General features: G+C 43.0%; 1 non-coding gene across 1 annotated transcript; it reads right to left on the bottom strand.

Moving 5' to 3' along the window:
- Positions 1-14,435: 14,435 nt before the first annotated feature.
- Positions 14,436-14,508, bottom strand: TRNAR-UCU (transfer RNA arginine (anticodon UCU)). Its single transcript has one exon. It is a non-coding gene; the product is annotated as a tRNA-Arg (tRNA).
- Positions 14,509-14,846: the final 338 nt, after the last annotated feature.

Here is a 14,846-nt window from a genome sequence, read left to right as displayed (position 1 = left end):
TCCCCAACATTGTTTCCTATACCGGGTGTTTCCGCGAACAGTTTCCAAATTATTTAAAACTTCCTGTGGAAGATAGCACAAGTCTCGACCATTAGCTGGTCTAATTTTTGCGCTACATGGCCCAGTGTTTACGCACAAACTCCCCCCGAAGAGCCACTCAATGTAGCTGCGGCGCTGCCTTGAGGTTACGCCACCATACCGTTATTATCAATTCGGCATTAACGGTATTATCAATTCGGCAATTAACGGTATTACCATACCGTTATTTATCAATTCATCCCTCCATCTTTGTGAAACGCTCGAGATTCCTTCCACTCGACGAGCGTTTCGAGTCGAATAGCGTTTTGTGAGTAGCAGGATTCGGAGATTCAGGTGGCAACAAAAAAATTTTTTTATTTTATTTTGCCAATTACGATGCCAACGCATACTGCCCAGAACTTCTCCAAGTAAATCAAGTAGAATCCACCATTAGATTTAACTCAGTAATATGGGCAATAGTGTTTTCACCAGCCTTCACGCTCGCTCACAAAAGTGGCGAACATCACCATTATTAGCAGTTTGTACGTTAAGTTAGAAGACAACCGCCTATCACTCCCGCTGTCTGGGAGAGATGCTGCAAGGATGATCCGCCTGCATGCACTCCAATGGACAACTTCATAGTGGAATGAATCAAATTTAATGCACAGCCGTTTAGACACCCCGGATCCAATCTTATGCCATCAACTTCCACCAAGACTTCACCGAAGAAACGCGACCCTTTTGAGTAGGATACGGCTGGGCGTCGCGTTCACCAATGCCTACGTGTTCCGAATAGGAATGCCCGCACCGAAGCATGTGGCTATTGTGGCGACGCGGAAGCAATTCGACATATCTTTGCCAGTTCCCGCAGTACAGTATGCAGAGACAGTCGCGTTCCGTCCTATTGAACCGGTTTGACGACCAGCCTCTGTCGGAAGAAACAATTTTTCCACATCGGCGCGACTTAACATCGCATCAGAAGGTCGTTCAAGCGCTACTGCGCTTCTTGAGATCGGCCGGCGTGTGTGAACGCCTGTGATTGGAACGGCTTTCCTGTTCCTGTGCCTGGCTTTTCTTTTCTGTGTCTTTCTCTTTGCCCTCTTTCCAAACCCTATATCCCTCTCCCGCACCTCAGTGCACGGCAGCAAACCGGAAACTTGTCTCTTGTTAGATTTCTTGCTTTCTCTCTATCTCTCTCTCTCTTTCTCTGATAAAAGCTTTCTTCAGGCGTACGACAAGCTTCGCCATAACCAATATGGGTGCCAAAATCCCAGACCTCCACTATTAAAAGCTACCGAAAGGGAAATATTGTCCTTCTTTCCCTTCAGTTTTTTCTGAACTGGCAAAATTTCTGAAAATTTCAAGTTTTCCTGTTCTTCCCTTATGATAGACACTCTCTTTTTGTACCACATATACTTAGCAGCAGCAACGCAGCTACGTCAATAGTTTTGAGAAACTTCATACTCGTTTACTAGTCTAATCTAATTTGAAACAATCTCTTTTTATCTATAGGCGCCATATTTCACATAGCAACCATTATTCGCATTAACCGTAAAGTTTTAGTGGCCGTTAGTGCAAGCCTCCGACATGCACTGCATTCCAAGCCAGAATTACAGCCCCGTGCCTAACCACCTCAAAGCGGAGCTCGGACAATTTGCAGAGCTTATTGCTTCAGCTAGGGCATACCGCTTAACCAGCGCTCTGTTGATGACCTAGCGGAATTACATTTCTGGGCCTAATGAAAGTTTAAGCCAGTGAAGACGGGCACTCGAAAGTGGCGTTGGGTGATTTCGAAGGCACAGCCATTTACTAGGCGTAGAAAATTTCGTTTGTTTGCGATTTAGGCTGCATAAGTATGCTCTTTGCTCAAGTAGTAGCACATCACCAGCACGCTCTCGGCTTCTGTCCCTTGCTATCTCTGTCTCAGCTCTAGAAATATATATGAATGAGGAGAAAGGGAACCGGGGGGTCCGCTTTTTATTCCACATATCTTAAGAAGCCAACAAACAAAGACACCAAGGATAACATACGGGAAATTGCTTGTATTTACTGATTGAATTAAATAAATGATAAATGAATGAAAAAAAGCGGATGAAAAAGAACTAGCCGCAAAGAGGGAACGATCCCACTTCACGTTACGCATGCGATGCTCTTACCAATTAAGCTACCGCAGCACCGTTTTAACACGATAGAGTTAAGTGCCCCATGTCGCGGAAAATCCGGTGTCAGCATCCGGCGTTCCGCGACCCCGCCTAGTGTTCAGCACCGGACGTCACTTTGGCAAAAAGAATTTCCGACCAAATTCTGAACCACACATACCGAAGCAATCTTTTAACCAAAGTTGCTCACATACCTTGTCTTTCATTCTTTCTTTACAAACATGTTTCTCGGAATATTGAGAACGGCAGCCCACAAACAAATGTAATGTAAAAAAGACACCCACTGCGCATATCTTTTATGTTATCTCTTCTCACAGTAAATTATTAAAAGTGCGAAATGATAAAAGGAGAAGGACCCACGCAAGAGGCCGCGTTTCTACCAGAAAGCTTGCCTTCGTGGACAGCGTTCGCCGCCAGTGCTTCCCGGTAAACGTTACGGTTACATAAGCTGCAGTTGCTGGGAAGCATGCAAAGCAGTCAGGGATCTTTGAATGCTATTGCATTCCAGTCTTAAAGGCGAAGCTTAAGCGTCCTACAAATGTTTCCCATCCACTTTTTGGTATATTTCTACTTTACCATTAGAACTAGCCTTGGTAGTCATAGCCAGTTACAAACCTTGGTGCTGGATGTGGAGCATCCTTTCTGCCACAGGCATCACGAATGTGTGATCTAGTTGCGTGGCGGCAACTGGTCAATATACCCACACACGCTACCTGAATGCATCAATGTTGCCGGATTTGAGACCCTCGTAATGCAATCAACGAGAAGAAAGGGAAACGAGAGGCCCATTTTTTATTAATCATATCACAAGAAGCCGACAAACAAGACACCAAGGACAACATAGAGGAAATTACTTGTACGTACTAATAGAATTAAAGAAATGAAAAATATAATGGAAGTGAAATTGGATGAAAAAACAACTGGTCACAGGAGGGATACGAGCCCACGTATTCGCTTTACGCATGCCACGCTCTTACCAACTGAGCTACCCCGCGGCGCCGTTTTCCAGAAAGTGGATGGGAAAGCGGTGCCGTGGTAGCTCAACCGGTAAGAGCTAGGCCGTATTGTGAGAATAGTAAGGGGAAGAACAGTGCATTTTTACCGCAACCTTGAACATGCTTATGGCAAAACTGTAGCTACTTTCAAAGTTCTTGGCTGCTGAGCACGAGGTCACGGGATCGAATCCCTGCCACGGCGGCCGCATTTCGATGGGGGCGAAATGCGAAAACACCCGTGTACTTAGATTTAGGTGCACGTTAAAGAACCCCAGGTGGTCGAAATTTCCGGCGTCCCCCACTATGACGTGCCTCATAATCAGAAAGTGGTTTTGGCACGTAAAACCCCATAATGAATTAAATTAAGTTTCAAAGTTCTTTCCAATTGGATGTAGCTTGCGAAATCGCCTACTTCGATTCCTACATTGCAATATGGGGGCTAAAGCGATTAGTTAAAAATATTATTTAGTAATATTTTGTTATTTAGACAATTGCATCTTTTGATTTTGACTGTAAGCAATGTCCACCTCTTCGAGTAATCCAGCTCAATGAGTAAATTTGTGCTAAAAGCGGTGAGTGACCTTTAAATATTCTGTTACCGCTAAAGGAGGCACCCCATATGTATAATATAGATAATTGCAGTGGTTGTCTATATTGTCACGTTGTAGTGACGGTGAAGAACACAATAGCGAAAACTGTGAATCACGAAATTACCTCTTTATAAGGCGAACCTGTGCTCCGAAAAAGAAAGCTTACAGTAAAGCACAGCGATAACGGCAAGCACAGTCGGCGAACGTCCAAATCTTCTCAAAGAATCAAGCGCAACCTTTATATATGATTCGTCGAAGTTTCCAGCGTAATCGCTGGTGTCTGGTGTCTTTCAGAAAGTACTACACAATTCTCGTCGCACATACAATCAGATCCCACAAGGCTTGGTGACAACAGACAACGGACAGAATTATGTGATAACATTCGGGAAACTTGCGATATGTGCAGGCCTGCCCTGCACCAACCGATTACGTTTAACATTTGTTAGCCGATGAAAAGTGGTCACCGGAAAAGATAACCAAGTACACGTGTCAAAATACAGGGTGCTTACTTTTTTTTTTAATCCACTGTGAGCATATACAGACTTTTATTGAGTGAGTCGGATTATTTGAAGAGATGGTCATTACTTACACCGTAAATGAAAATTCATAAGAGACTTATTCTCCAAGTTTTACTAATCAGCTATTCAACTAATTACTCTGGTGCACACGTTGTCGTATACGAATATAGTCATTGATTTTACAAGGCACGTTGATTTCAATGATATTTCGAAACTAACACCAGTTTTCAGATAATTGCTGGCAAGCTCGCGGTAGTAATGTATTGTTGTTCCACTTGCTTTTCTATGCATTGAAGCTGAAAAAGTAAAACACCACATCATTTCGACGAACGTTTCGGGATCGCACACCTCTAAACTGGTGCAATCATCAGAATTCGTTCCAAGTACATATATTTGCGAACTCACTGGCTACAGTTCGCAAATTGCAATATGTGCTCTGAAGTTATGGCCTGAAAGTTAATGAGCAAAAGTTTGTTAATTATTCAATCATTATTTTCGATTTGATGTGAAAATAATGTCCACCTTTCGGTGTAACCCAGCTCAAGGAGTAGAAGTGTGCTACACGCCTCGGGTGGTTCTTGAAAATTCTGTGATGATAGAAACATTTTATGTATGTTGGAAGGAATGCCGTAGCTCTTCTTAGTATGCTATTGTGCAAGCCCAACAGAGATACGTGGATAAGGATAAGCAACAAACACATCTCTGTTAAGGCATATACCACTACTAGTCGCGTAAATATGGCGTCCATTTTACCAACAAGAATAATATTGCTTGTCAATTTTATTTCCTGTTTAAAGGCATGGCGAAACTAAAGGGTTACTCCAGTAAAGTAAAATTTCCTTCCCCTTTGTTTATGCGAAGGCTTGCAAGAAGACAAAAGTTATACAATTGAATTGGTGGCATTATTCACGGAATACACTTCAAAATAAGCACGGGAGACAAAATTCTTTTTGGGGTAAGAGTGGTGATATGAGAAATTAAAATAAAAAATTCAGTGGTAGCTCTACCAAGCCTATGTTTTATAGTGCCAGCACGGAAAAACTGCGTTCAAGAAATCGGCACTGTGGGTGATGAAGTAATTTTACTCTACCTTATTTTAAATGGACGCCAGAAACCCTTTTACTAAGGTACACCATGCGTTCCGCGTAACTTGTTCCAAAATTTTATCACATACATGGACATAACCAAGTTAATGATTGCAGTCGCTTAGAGCAAGTGAGATTATTTTCTTCTTTTTAATCTTACTATATAATTAGTTACGATTAGTTAATCGATTTCTGCAATATTATAGCCGAGGGAAAAATCAATACAATAATACACACAATCATGATGCATGCCCATTTAGCTTTCTATTGCTCAATAGATACCATATTGACACGTGTGCTTATCTTTATCGGCCGACCACGTTTCGCCGCTTAACAACTGTAATCGCACAGCGAGGGACGCGCCTGCATGTATCCGACGTTTCTGGAAAGATATCGATGCTTCTACCCGGCTGTTTGTTGTCGCCGAACCTTGTGTTATCTGATTTCATCGCGTGACTCGAATGTTGTAGAACTTTGTGGAAGGAATGCGGGTCCCAACGATTAGTCTGGAACATTCGACGACTGCTCTATAAAAGCCGACGCGCTTGACCCGCTCATCAGATTTTCGACGATCGCCGAGCGTGTTCGCCGCTATCGTTGTGCTATAAGTGTAGCCTGTTTTGAGGGCACAGGTTCGCCCAATAAAAGTTTGTTTTGTCGTTCACAGTATTGCTACTGTGTTATTCAACGTCACCACCACGTGACAATATAAAAGTTTATTCCAAGCCTGAACTAAAGCACACTAAATAAAAATAAAAGTGCCACGCAATGAGTCACACAGGAGTTTCAGGTGAATATTTCACAATAGATTTTTCATTAAATCTTAGCGTCTGGTATTTAGGAGGTCTCAGAATTTGTGCGAAATATATTTCAAGAAAAACACAATTTGGTTTCAAAGCAATTTCAATTACCGGCTAAATACATACTCAACAGGTCTAGCTCTGTGGGCGTAATTAGAACTAAATATCAGTTAACTATATTAAACAGGTCTCAAAAGGTTGCTCGATAACATTTCAACAAGGACACAATGTGTTGCCGATATAATATGTCAACCCTGACCAATAGTATTTCAATATTCTGCGAATATTTTTTTTTCTTGGGGTGGCTCGCCGCACATGGCCATGTCCAGGTAATAAGATCACTGCTCTTCGCAGGCCAAATCGGTCAAAAACCAGGAAGAAAATCTCGTAAACAGCGTCCAGTTGTCATGATCCAAATCTACCTGAAATACAAGTTTTATTCGGGATTAAGAAAGGTTTGGGTGCGAGCTAGTTGGTACGAATCATTCATTTTTAAAACAGCGCCAAAAAACACGGACAAGAGAGGACACAGGACAAGCGCTGCAGCCAACACAGCGCTTGTCCTGTGTCCTCCCTTGTCCGTGTTTTTTGGCGCTGTTTTAAATATGAATGAACTATGCGGGATGATAGTACGAAACAAGCAGGATAATGATTTAATAGATCTGAAGGCAGGTAGCGGTTGCTTCCAAGGCGTCGCTGCCTCCTAAGCTAAACTGCCATGTCGTTGTATCAGGCAACATAATCCTCCGAATGTCTGCCGACAAACTAACTACTCTGACGCACCTCCGACATCGCTGTTGGTACACTGTTGGAGGCATGTCTTCCTATTACTGAACATCTGGGAGTAGTGCTTGATGTTCTTGAACATCTGGGAATGCTTTTCGCCGGAATCAGCTCAATCGCGTCTCTTATGATGCTGTCCTCACTGGTAAGTAGCCTTTCAGAAATGCATTGTGTACTTGTAACAACATGTCAGTGGTCATTTAGATCGGTGACTATAGTGACATGGGAACGGAAGGTTAGCGAACATTGTAGGTGCTTTTGAGCGACTCACCATGCCCGCAGCTCTACTATGCTGAGAGCCGTTGAAAGGGGCCTGAAGTCCATTTAACAGAAAATTTTCTACTAAGAACACGTGACACTTATTATGTTTCATTATCAAACGCTGTTTCAAGAGAGGCAAAGCTTTCGGCCAGAGTATGAAATTGAAGAGCGCCGTTCTCATGACATGTCTTCTAGAAATGACTAACCCTATAAGGATAAGGTGCCTCAGAAAGGCTGGCCAACGTTTAGACAGGAGGACCTATCTTCGTCAAAGGCCACCTTTGACGAAGATAGGTCCTCCTATTGAAACGTTGGCCAGCCTTTCTGAGGCACCTTATCCCTGTTTACAAACTTTATACCACAGTGTGCTATTCCATCTGTCAGCCCCTCTCTTCATTTTGGACAACCCTATAAGAGTGGCGCGTACATCGTCCTATACACTATTCGTGTGCCGTAGAATTACTGTTCTTTCTGGGTCACAGAGCGGATGTGGCCACCCCAGTAAATGAACCTTTCATTGTTCCTTTGAGAAGATGTACACCATTGACCCGGAATGAGTATCTTCGAAAAGTGAGAGAGAAAAAAAGAAAGGAAAATGACACCTTTGCTATCCTGTATGGTTTGAGGGGAAAATGTATGAAGGGGTGGAACTGAAGCAAAGGCGCTCAATACACAATGCATCCTTCCGGTTCTTCTAACATTATGCTTTGCGGAAAGCAATCACGAAGAAATGTTTTGGAAACAAATGTAGCAAAGGCTCAGATGCTGGCCGCGCATCAAGAAGCTGCCTTTTGTTGGTAGGCGAAGCGCAGTTGACTGCTCTCAGAAAAGCCTGAGCGAGCATTAGGCTCGCTTGAGAGATGTTCGTTGCCTTCCGCCCGAACGTCCAGCTCTTTGATTGAGGGTAATCAGCCGAAACAGGGCCCTGCTGCGATATTTCAACTGTATTCCGCACACTCATTTCTCATACTTGGTCTAACAAGCGTGTTATCATGCGGCTAAGTTCCTGCACAGTGCTGCAAGGAGTATTTACTCCCGTTCGAGCAAATACACTTTCTCGGTGTTGACGTCGCAATACGCGCGCTCCTTTGATCGTTGATTATGTTTGCGCTTGCTAGGTTCACTTACCATCGGCGCTGTTAGAGCCTAGTATAGACGTTCGTGTGCGTCGACCTGCCTCTGCTGTTTGAGCAACGAAAATTCCATTGGATCAGGCTTATTGTAGCTCGAAAATGTTTACGTTGTGTACTTCGGTTATATTGAAAGTGTACACGAACAAGAATGTGCGATGACAGGGCCTGTCATAGCGCCGTGTTTCACAATACCTCGTGGCCTAAATTTGTACGTACGTATTCTATATTTTTGTTAAGGTTTGCGCGTGTGAAAATGATCTTTTAATTATCCTCTTCCATTCTAATTTTCTCATGTCTTTATTTTTTTATATAAGTGAATAGAAGTAGGCGGAGGCGTAATGATTTCAACCTGACCATTTTAAACCCAATTTTACCCTATATACAGGTTTTCGATGAGTATTCACATATTTTACACTAATAGGGAGTTTCAAAATAGGGGCGCCTAACGTTTTGGTGCCTCACATGATTAGCGTCAGCGCTACTGCACATTCGCGACACATAAAGAGAGCGTAGTGTTCACGTCGGCGACGCTATTTCCCACAAATATCGCCCAACTCCAAACTCGATGCAATAGCCTTGCGTCAACGACCATGGCGGCATCCACCGACGCGACGGCTCTCGCCTTGTACCACATTCGATCCCAGTCCACGTTAACCTGCAGGAACCAAAAACAACGAACGATGTCATAGGTTTGCGCTTTCACTCATTTCATGTAAAAACACAAGAGTTACAACCTAGCATTTAGTGTTATTTCGTAGATCGCTAGGTGAACTTGAAGGCAGTCAGGCCTAACACAAGCACATTTAGTGGCTAGCGCCATATGCTAGGTTGGCTGAGATTGAATTTCAAGCTTAACATGACACAATTTATTATAAACACTGTACATTAATACTCTGACTTGTTAGTTTTAAGAAAATACGCGTCGGAAGAGCAATTATATTATTGTGCTTTATAGTATTACCTTCTGTTTTAGCTTCCGCTTTCTTAAAGGCAGTCCAAGTGCACGACGCAGTGAGCCTGCGCCGACGCCTATTCTAAAACTTGTTGCTCTCGCGTGACACGAAAACTGTGGGCATAATGCTCTTTGCGGCCGAAAACATTTTCAAAAATTCTAAGTTTAAACACTAACATTCTGCTTTTTCTTTCCATGTTTACTCACTGTATTCAGCAGCATATGCGCAGAATTCTCGTTTTTTTACTGCCATCTGAACAGATATGTTTTGCTGTACTAAAGATCTTGTAAGAGGAGTGAAATGAATCACATTTAACTGTAAAACAAGTATGATTGCGTCAAGAGTCGAATATGAAAACCTAACTGTACCTTAAACTTTCGGTATACTCGAAGTTGTAGAATTTTGATTGATTTTAGTACGCTAAGCTGACATCACGAGTGTCAAATCGAACAAGCATGAATGAGCTTTTTTTCTGACAAAATTGTTTAATTTCGTCGAAACAAAATTCAAACAATATTTTTTCACGGCGTGGGTGTAATTAAAATATATAGTATAATAAACTAGGGGGCGGCAGGGTTAATCTTCTACATATACGTATACGCAGAGGTCTATGACAAAGTCCATAATGTGGACTGCGAATTACATGAGTGACCATACCTTGAATAAACTTTCCATACGCAAGCTTTGATTTGCAATGACTACAGAAGCCGATACTGTAATCTGCATATGGAGTTTTGCACAAGACGGCCATGCTTCTTAACGTGTGTGCCGACCAGGCTGTGCTTGTTAAACCCCCATTCTCCTTGCTACTGAATTTTCGCCGTATATGCCGTATATTATGTGCTGCGTATTGCGTGGAGTGCTGCACGTGATCTATGGCATTCTAACAATCATCAGCATTGAACTTGCGTACTGTGCACGCAAGCATTGACTACGAGGCACTACATCTTCTCTAGGCAAGCATATACTTAATGTCCAGACGTCGAAATCAATTCAGCGCCGTTCACAGATCCAGAAAAAAAAATGTTGCAGTTCTCAAGCACTGTGAGCTGTCGTTGTAGAACAATGATTATGACGTTCAGCTCCTAAGGACAAGGCCGCGGCTTCAATCCCGGTGACAGAGGCCACATCTGATTGAGGCAGAATGCAAAAGCGCTCGTTAATCGTGCATTGGGTGCATTCGAAAGACACCCAGCTGGTCAGAAATATCCTGGAGACGCCAATACGGCGTCCGCCAATATCAGATCGCGCGCTTTCGGCGCGGGAAACACCTTAACTTAATTTTTAATGAATTCTGGGAATCAGTCTTATGCGAAGCCTTTTACAGGTAGCTGTTTATCAAGCGTCTCATGTGCTTCTGGAAAGCGTTAGCAGATAGAGGAACGTGCTTGTCCAAAACGCTCAATTGCCTGTGGGACAACAGCACCAAGGCATCGACGATGGTCACAGCAAAAGCGTCACGGTGATAGCATATAACGACTAATTTGTTCTACTCCTGCGAAGAAATATCATACTGCTGTGCCATGCTGGCCGCATCCTTAAGCTCGAGCGATGCTTAAGCTGTACGCTGTTAGCAAGCTAGGCCGAAATATAAACCCCATCGTCAGGCGGTCGCCCAGTGCGGTATGTCTATGCGGCGATGTGATGAGGACTAAGGCGAGACATCACGCTCGTTCGAGAGATAAATGGCGGTGAGAGGTGTATGCATGCCTCACATCTCTAAATATATTTAGGCATTCTATGCGGCTTGTGTCACAGTGGCGGATACACATTGTGTCCAATAGGCACACAATGGGCACATACGCAGTGTCCCATAAGTGGAGTGGCCCAAGTATATGAACTTTAGGAAAATCAGAGACGCCATTGAGTATCACGCGCTGTTCTATTAAGAAATTTGTGGGCTTTAACTATACCTACAGGCCTACATTAGGTGCAAAGGTTTTATGACGTGACTAAGGCTCGACTATTCACAACAGGTAAGCGCTCATTGGTAGAACTGCGCTATGCATTCTATGTTATATAAGCCGCAGAATCCGGTGGCACATACCTCGATGCTGTAGAGTAGAAATATACGAAACCAGAGATGAAGTAGCAGTTACACAGTGCCGAATATGGCTATAGTAAAAAACGACAAAACCTTTGAGGGAGTCTTCAAATAACGGGAAAGGCGGTTCTCCGAAAGGAGGCGCTTGACTCCTTAACTGCTGAAAAGTACGAGCACAAAGGAATAAAATGTCATTGACGACCCCACCAATATGGCACTCTATATGCATTCGCGTTAATGGGCTTGTTTGTTATGTTTCTTTTTATCGGTAAACATGTCCTTTTACGAAGATATAGCTGTGAACTAAGTGCATACGAATCACCGAACGAATCACACAAACGAAGCCTTTTGTTCATTTGTGAATATGAAAGAACAGGAACCTCAAAACCCTTTTTTCGAACTCATCCGATAGTAATTCAGCTTCTAACCGATTTGATAGCATAGTGAAAATACAGAGGGCCGAACTACTACGATATGCAAAAAGTATAGCTTGAGACGTTGTTAACACCGGGAAATGGTTTGTTAACGTTTCTTTTTGCAAATTGACACCTTCGAAAGTTTCAAGTACACCTGAACACTGCGAATGTTTAGAAGTTCTCGAGCGAGTCACAGTGGGTGTGGTAAAACACTTAAAAGCCCGCGAAATATGACAAAAAAGCGCGCATGCCCGCTTGGTCACTGCAGCTGCAGGGCGGCCGAACAAGCGACTTGTGCATGAACAGCGCATTTGAACCAGTGCGCTGCCTGTTGTGCTTGTTACTATCAGGAACCACCACGAGGGACGCGTATTTCTGGCGTAAATTGTAAAGCCATCGCCGGCGTCGCGCCCACTCACTTTACTAGCAGCAGCACACCAGTCTAAATGCCCTAGTCTTTCATATACACGTCAGGCTTGAGAGCACCGCAATCGTGGCCGCGTCAAGCGGGCGTGTCAGGTGCTCCTTTGTTTAGGACGAAGGTGTTATCGGCCTAACACCAGCTAAAATCTTGCCTATGTACGTACGTCGCGAAATCAACATCAACACGTTCAAGAAATCTCTGCTTTTTTGATCTCAAACCAATGATTATAACCTAAAGTGCATATTGCTCCCTCCTCACGCAGATAGACAAGTCCTTCTTTGCGCGGCTTTTTTTTTTTGCCAGTAATACGTTTCTTTTTTCCTCGCTTCGTTTTTTTACAGCCTCCACATTTGGCATCTGCTGGAAGTTTGTGTAGCTGTGGAGGTTAAAGCTGATCGCGTCATCGAGGAACGCCGCCTGCATATAGGGGACCCAAGGCGGCCGTATGATTAGGGCATCGCTGAGAAGGTGAGGTAGCATCCGTTTTGAATCATTACTAACAACCGCCACCAAGCAGATCGACTTTTGCCACATACAATCGCGCCATCGCGTCGTATATACCTAAGACGCCTGGAAGCCTCCGGGCTGCTGTATAAGCGGTGCAACAGTTAAGGTTCCGCGTCCCTGCTATCGCTGTTATTGCTTGACCCTTCACGTGAAAGGGTAAATAATAAACGACTGGGTACATATATAAGCTTATATTTTTAATGTGCAACACCATGTGCCACTGCCTCTCAGAATATATATTTCATGGTCGTGTTAGGACCGGTTTGTCTGAAAGCGGGATCAACCACTTTTTTCACATTTCGCGGCCTTTTTTTTAGAACGGATAAATATGAATACGTAATACGTAGGAAGTCAGACGATCCTGAATTGCATGTTTCCTGGCGCACTCCACAACTTATTCTTCGAAATGTTTGTCCTGAATTTATTACTTGCGATGTTCGTTAAGTAATCTACAGTAATTGTGCAATCGAGCGGAGTACAAAAAAAAATACGTGATTCGCCCCATACTATGGCCAGAAAAATACGTTTCATCGCTTCCTCCTGGAGTGTTTTTTTCCCCCGCTGTATCTTGTCAGTGTAAGATTGCAAGCATTCCCTATAAGTTAAGACTGACAAAATTATATTCGACATTACACCCTAACATATTTATTTATTTTCCTTTTTTGTTTCGAACATATATTTCTTTATCTTTCTTTTGGTGTAGTCGACGTTATTAAAACAGTGATCATATATATTCAATAACATATTTTGAGACAGTTAAAAATATTGCCATTTTTTCTCATTAAGAAAGCGGTGGACAGCTTTTCATTGATTCACATCTGTTCTAACTATGGCACAAACACAGCTACAAGCTGTCACCGGGTGGTTGTCTGAATACGTAAAGGCGTGCCTTACCACTGCCACTGAACACTGCCACTGGCTGGCGAACGTCTCGCTCGAGTCGGAGGACGACTTCAGGGCTTGGGATTTTAAATGAAACGATGGAGACCCACAAAAGCAACTTGAATATCTGTCAGCTGTTCGCCAGCGAGTTCCCTTTTCTTTCCTTTGATGGGTACATGACTATTTTCTTGCACCGATTGATATGGAGATCTTGCACCGCATATCATGGGCACTTGCCCTCCCCAGTCCATCAGAACGTGACGTTTCACCGAATATTTGTGTCACCTGGTAGAAAGATTTCCTTTCCACTAGGCAGAAAAGATGCTTTTTAGAACACGTCACTTGTGTGTTAGAAGAATGAAATCTTCAAGGGCTGTAGGAAGTTGAAGCGAAAATATTTTGCTTTTTTCAGAATATATATATATATTTTTTTAATTTTATGCTAACAGCTATATTTATCCCATTTCCTGTACTTTTTAGTTAAGTTCATGTTGCAAAAGAATACACCAACTTGTGTTTTTGAAATCAGTATCATTACGAAGTACATTGCTTTAACTTTTTTATATATTGTCATATTATTGTATACCTGGTAGTGTACTAAAAATTGCCTTTGTTATTTTAAAGAAAGAATTAAACTTTAGCTAAAGATAGTTCGGACACCCTGATAATCCCAAGCATGGCAGCTTCAGGTACTAAGCAAGCAGTACATTAGTTCCAGCGAGGATAGACGAGATGTGTGCCACGATCACGTCTCGAGGCCGGGATTGCAATAGCGAATCACCCCTTAGTACCTCCAGAACATGAGTATCACTAACATAAACATTTACGGATCAGAGCAAAAAACGGGCACTAGCCAAAAATTAATGCCATCCCTGCCGGGATTCGAACCCGGGACCTTTGGATTAGAAGTCCAACGCGCTATCCACTGCGCTACAGGGACTGGTGACGTGGGGGAGCGTCTTAAAGAACAAAGTTTACGCAACGCCAGATAAGCCGGAGCGACAGCTGCATAGAGCAACGACTGAGCCGACAAAATCCAGCAACAATAAAAACGCCGCGTAGAAAGTTTCCATACGGCAGCCATTTACCTGTCGTCTGCGAATTTATTATTGTTCAGGCATGATTGATTGTCCCGGCGTGCTGTCATGCTTTTTATAGGGCTTGCTTATACGCTCGGGTTTTAGCGCGCTTGTTAAAATATTCAAAGATGCGATATAGTTTTAAAAAGAACTTAACTGTCAACGTCCGGGTTCACAAAGCCGTGTATAATAAAAGGAA

The sequence above is a fragment of the Dermacentor andersoni genome, chromosome 4, assembly GCF_023375885.2.
Source record: "Dermacentor andersoni chromosome 4, qqDerAnde1_hic_scaffold, whole genome shotgun sequence".
In the NCBI taxonomy this organism is placed as follows: domain Eukaryota; kingdom Metazoa; phylum Arthropoda; class Arachnida; order Ixodida; family Ixodidae; genus Dermacentor; species Dermacentor andersoni.
Note: the sequence above shows the minus strand (reverse complement) of the source record. Positions and strands in the feature narration are given on the sequence as shown.